Source organism: Crocodylus porosus, unplaced genomic scaffold (genome assembly GCF_001723895.1).
Source record: "Crocodylus porosus isolate Cpor-Errol unplaced genomic scaffold, CroPor_comp1, whole genome shotgun sequence".
NCBI lineage: Eukaryota > Metazoa > Chordata > Crocodylia > Crocodylidae > Crocodylus > Crocodylus porosus.
Genome location: NW_017728931.1, coordinates 61,257,770 through 61,264,370, shown reverse-complemented (window position 1 = coordinate 61,264,370; position 6,601 = coordinate 61,257,770).

The window sequence follows — 6,601 nt, the reverse complement described above, 5'->3', positions numbered from 1 at the left end:
GGCCCGGCCCGGCCCACAGCGCGGCCAGCCCGACCCGGTTACTCTGTCAGGTGCGCGCACACGTGTGCACACACTCACAGAAAACCAGGGAGGAGGGAGGTCATCTAGTGCAAAGCGGGACCAGCCCCAAGCACAGCGTCCCAGCCACGGCTTTGTCCAGCCGGGTCTTAACCCATAGGCATGTACATGTACACACATAGAAACACATACACCCCCTACAGAGATGTCTATACACACATGCATACAGTGCGGGACTATGCCATGCTCAGGTCCTAAGCAATGTCCATACGGTGAAAACAATCATTAAAGAAATGCATTATTATTTCTGCACAAATGTATGAACTCAATATGAATAATAATTGTGGCGCCATATATGTATATGTCATCTGAAAACAAAAATGTCCATTTTCCCCCTTATTTAGAGGCCCTTCATATTGTGCAGCCCTAAACTGTAGTTTAAGTAGCTTTAGCCTAAATCCGGCATTGCACACCGCCCTCTTATATACACACACATATATAAGGGGGGGCTGTATAGATGCATACACAGACACAGAGTGTACCTCAGGGGTCAGCAATGTTTTTAGGCATCCACGTCTGACAGGCATACACACACATTTTATATCTGATATACATTCATGTATATACATATACGCATATCTGTATATACACATGTACACATGCACATACATACACTTAGCAGAAGCTTGTGCTAGCTAGCTAGCCATCTACTTCTGTCAGTCTATAAGGTGCAAATCTACCTTGCCTTTTACTTGACTTCAGACTAACACGGTGACCTATTTCTAACTTTATTCCAACCATGCAGTTGGTTCAATACAAGATCACTCCTCCAAAATCCTTGCCTCTTGCAGTTTAAAAATATACAGACAGACAGGAAATTGTATTGAGCTATAATAATAATAATTATTGAGCTGTTATAATAATAATTATTATAACTGCTATGTACTGCACAGAGTAGGGAATAGACAGGGAATATTATAGTTAAGGATAAATATTTCACTTTGAATATATGAGTTTTTAGCAGGTTTCAAATAGTAAGTTTAAGAGGAGGCAGAGTTTTCTTATAAGAAGGGTACTGTGCTTTTAGTACCAGAAGTGAAGCAGATGTTAAAGATGACCTGGTATTACGTGCTGGTAGAGCAGTGGTTCCAACCTCTTTGGACTCATGGTGCCCCTTGTTAGACTCAAAACTTTCTTCCATAACTTTTGTGAATTGCCTGGCTCCAGTTTCAAAAACTAATTTACATATTACAGTACTTACCACCTTGAAGATGGATCCAGCACTGTGAGTGGGGGATTGGCCAGCGAGGGACATACCTGATCCTGCACTTTTTTGCTGCTTATCTTCCACATCTTATCTCCTCTCACCTCCTGGCAGTTTTGTTGAATCTGGCAGCACCCTGGTTGAGAATCACTGCTGTAGATAAACTTATTGCCATCCTGGTGCCTTTCTGGTAATTAATGGTAGCATACTAGCTAAGATTTAAAAAAATACATTTCCTTTCCCTGTTATAAGCAACAGTCAGAGAGAGGTATTTTTTTCATTTTATAGTTGCGTAGTGAGATATTTTCAGCCAAATTTCTTATGTTACTATTAGGTTAATGTTATGACTGAGACTACTGTAACACTTTCAAGTTTAATGTTTGACTACTGTGGGGTTTTTGCTTCCTGCTTTTAGATCTTTATTCTCCCACCTGTGTGACTTCAGAACTGTGGTTCAGATGCAACTGTTAACATGCCTTTATGGCACATTTCTAGTGACCCTATTATTTTCTATAGATTTGATGCTTAAAGTTCAATTTTCCACCTTTTCTATCTGAGAGATCTTACAGATACATATTAAAGCATTTGTTCCCATCTGTTAGTGCATAGACAAGATGGTCCACAGGATGTGGGGCCATCTATTTTATCTCAAAAGGAAGCCTGAAGCCTAGTGATGACAACAAGGATTTTCCAGCAGTTGGAAAGATGGGAAAAGAGAAACTAGGAAAGAATGCAAGATGGAAAGAAACAAAAAGGAAAGGAGGGAAGGAGGGATGGGAAGCAGCATCAGGGAATGAGAGTGACATTGGCAGAGGAGGCTTTGTGGTGGAGAGGAGAATGAGAAAGTTCTGGCAAGTAGATACTCAAATAGAAAATATTGTCCAGAGTTTCTACTGTTTCACAAAAAGCCATGTGACACCACGGGCACCCAGGAACAACAGAGATACCAATAAAAAGACTGGAGACAGGATCCCAGCCAAGCTTACCTCACTCATGTTGCTATTGCTGGATATGTAGAATTGTCTTAAAATAGTTTACTTCTGTCCACAGAACAGTGAACATATCCAAAAAATGTTTTACTTTAAGACAGAAGTACAGTTTTTGGGAAGGGGGGCTAGGTGGAGAGGGGAAGCTGGCCTACCTTATCTCAGAGACCTGCTTTTCACATCTAAATTGCCATGACAAGAGAGTGCATTCGAACATGAATGCTGTTCAAAAGAGTGTTTCAACCATTCAAATTATAGAAAGACAAATTATGGGAAACTGAAGATATGGAAAGCCTTATAGTCAATGCCTGACTGACTCAATTACATGGAAGTGTAGACAGTTGTTGCTGGATTAATGAGCAGCTAGTAGAAGTGCCTGAATTATTCCTTGAACAATTTATAGAGTGTTTTTGGACCTTCTAAAACATTTGAGATGTCTAAATAGAATATTATTTTTTTACACATTTGTTCATTATTCAGTAATAATTTTTGAATAATTTGACTAAAATTTTACCTTGAAGTTTGCATGCTGGTTTTTAGAGAGTATAGAGAGGTAGGTAGTCATGTTACTCTGAAGATAGGCAGAAAGCAGGATGGGGTGGCACCTTAGAGACTAACTGGGTGCATCTACATGAGATATTCACTGTGGAGTTGACTAATTAGCTCTGCAGTAAAACATTTGTGACCCTATTAAGTGGTCACAGTAGACTAATAAATGCCTCTGCAGGAGTTCAGCTAAACACTGCAGTGGTGTTGTTTTATGTGTAGATGGTGATGCGACTGGCTGGGGCACAAGGGTGCTTCAGCATGGAGCTAGCTGGCAGGCAATCCTTGCACTGAAGCATTCTCATGCTTCAGCCAGCCCCTCTGCAGCACGTGGCTCCAGGTGCAGCAGAAGGCTGGTTGAGGCACGAGGGTGCTTCACTGCAGAGGCTGCTTGTGCCTCAGCCAGCCTAGCCCCAGCCTGAGGCACCCTTGTGCCCCAGCCAGCTCTTCTGCAGTATGTGAAGCCCTGCTGAAACAGAGCTGGGCTGGCTAGTCTGACGGGGCTCCATATACTGTGAGGGGCTGGCTGGGCATAACATTACTTCAGTGCGGGGGCTGTCTGCCAGCTAGTCCTGTGCTGAAGCACCCTCGTGCCCCAGCTAGCCTCTCCGCAGCACATGGAGCCAGGTTGGAGGAGCTCTGGTTTGGCAGTCTGACCCCCTGTGTCCCCTGCCAGCCTGGGCTGCTTTGACCGGGCTCCATTTGCTGTGCACGAATAAACTCTGGAGCAATACGCTCTGGACTTTATTCATGTGCATTAATTGCACATGTAGACACACCCACTGAATTAGATACTTCTCTAAATTAGTCTCTAAGGTGCCTCTCTATCCTCCATTCTTCAGTATGTCCAATGTGTTACAACTCCAGCAGCTAAAGTTAGTTGCTATGGCTTTTATTTTGGAGTTATAAATAGACATTGCATTTGTCCTGGAAGAAAGCCTTTTTGCCTCAGGATCCTACAAACATGAAAGTCTGCTGTCCTGCTTCAACTCCCTCTGAAGAATGTGGGATAAAATGTGCTAATGCTTTTTCCCAGAAAATGACTGTGTGCCTCAAAGGTTATCGCTGTTTTCTCCTAAGACATCTGGCCAGGCTGTGTGCTCTTTTCTGGCAGCAGTGTAGTTTGGAAGGAAGACATGTGCAAATGAGATGTGTTACTCCTGATTTGCTTTGGGCCAAACCCCAGGACAATCAGGCCCATTTCAAATGAGGGGTCTGTATATAGCCTCAATGACAAAACTCTTTGGGCTCAGTTTTTGACAAAAAATTGGACAAAGAAAAATGTTCTTGTATTTATTTTTTAAATAGAAGATTCAAAGTGTAATTCAAAATTCATACTTATTTGAATGCTCCCCTCCCTGGTTTTCATCAGTGGCCCAGATCAAGTAGCTAGCTTCAGATAATGGGAAGTCTGATTTGATTATAGGTAAAATGAAATATCTTGCTTTGTCTTTAAGGGCGGGGGAAAGAAACATGAGTCTGTTGCAGTAGCCAAGTTTCCTTTGCATATTAAAAAAGGAAGAGAAGCACCAGAACTTCCTCAGTTTGGTTGAACTGAAATATTAATATACAACTATAGAACAGTATGACTTAGAGGCTAAAAACAGAAGAATATGGCTTTGTGGAAGGTCTGTTTGCTAGTTGTCAGGTTGTGCAGAATTGGTTCTCAATGAAATGGTAGGCATGGAATTGTTAGAAAGTTTGACAATTTGCTGACAAGAGCTAAGGTTAGAAGTCAATTGATGGAATTTAGTTAATAACTCAATGTTCCCTTCTCTACAAAAATTAAGGATTATTAAAAAAACAAATTATTAACCCAAACCAAACATTAAAAAGTTTGGAATTTCATACTTAAGGGTTCAGTGAGTCCCCTACTGCTATACAGTCTTCACCCTACCTTAACATAGTGGTTTTTTTCATTACATAAAGGTGTGTAGTTGGAGACATACAGGATGTGTCTACACATGTATATTACTGCACATGAATCAACTCTGGAGCATATTGCTCTGGGGGTTTATTGCACCCAGACAGGACATCTACATGTGTGCCTGGGACTGCAGCATGTTTTGCTGGGTTGGAGCAGCCCTGGCTGGCAGAGGACCCCAGGGATTAGCCTGCCAGCCCGGGGCTGCTTCCCTCAGCTCAACGTGCACAAGGTTGCTTCAGTGTGGGACTAGTCAACAGGCAACCCCCACTATTATTAAGTAAATAAATATCTGTTTGCCCCAGCCAGCTGGGGGTAGCATCTACATGTGTGCTACTGCAGAGTAAAAAATTTCATGGCAGGATAGTACTTGTATTTACAAAGGGGTGCATGTGTAGATGTGCAATGTTTACCGTGCAGCTAACTAGTCTTCTGTGCAGTAAATCTTGTGTAGATACACACACAGAATGCTTGAAAAATATACCCAATACTTATATACTAGCTTGAGGAATAAGTCTGCCAGACAGGGCAAAAATACTTGTGTGTCACTCCCCAGAAGTTGCAACACCTGCAGTTTTAAAGAACAGGAGCGCGACTTATGGTTTTGAATCACAAAATAAGATCCTTCTATTTTTAGTAAGTTAAAAGAACACTCATGTCTAATTTATGGCTGTTTGAGCAGCGACAAAAAGAAATAGCTATCTAGTAGTGCTCAAACAGTGTCCCTGGTATTTTTAAATATTTACTAGGTATTATTTATATAGCTAAAAATGAGTGACATTTGTCAAACAGCTATATAGTTGAATATTTTTGAACCATCTGTCTTTATTACATTGCTTGTTGTTTGGCCTTTCTATCCATTCTTTTTCCATATTGTAGGCTTTATTTTTTCCTGATATCATCTTCAGTATCTGTCTTTTCTTTTTCTTTACTCTTCCCTCAGTCATTTCTCTCTTAATTTTCCTTCATTATGCTCTCTGACTTTCACCATGTAATTCCCTTTCTTTTTTCTTCACCTTTAAGTAAAAGATCAAAACTTGGTTTTAACATCTGTTTATCTCTCTCGTGATGACTTTTGTATTCAGCTCCTCATGCAGATGTAGGGTTGGGAAATTCTTCCAGACACCTGGAAGACAGAGGACCAGTCACTGCCAGGTACAGACCAGACCAGAAGATGGATGGTTGCTTCTGTTGCTCAGGGGTGTCATTTTAGGTGGGAAGCAAGATCTTCTCCGATTGCAGAAGGAAAATTTCCTGAAATTCCTACTAGAGTGCTGTACTTTCCTGTCTTTGAGAGATCTAGGTTTCATCCCAGTCAATAAGTATCTCCTTAGTTTGAAGGGCCATGTCTCAAAACCTTTGCTAGTGGCTGCTGAAAGGGGAAAGGAGTATTATTGTTATTATTACTGCTTTGTTTATTTAATTTATTCACATTGTTATGGTATTTTTGTTTCATTTCCTTTCACATCCTGCAGTGCCCTGGCTGTTGCAGAATCATGCATCTTTTGCAATGTGCCTCTTTCAAATTTCTGGCTGCTCTTGTGATGGGGCAAGGGCGTTTCCACTAATTTGCCCCATCCTCAGGGTTTTTGTTTTTGAATCATCCACCTCAGTGACTAGTACCTGCCTCTGCTTGCTATACAGATCTACCCAAACAGTAATACAGTGAAAACTTGCTTGGTTATTGACAGTGCCATTGGTGCCATTCAGAATCCTCTGGAGGGTAGTGCAACCCCCCCCCAACCAGCCAACCAACCAAATGAAAAAACAACTCCCCCCACCAAGACACTGGTCAGCTGTCTTTATGCTGTAACCTGGGGAAATCTCTGAGCAGCAGTGGCATGGGAACTACCTGTGAACTCA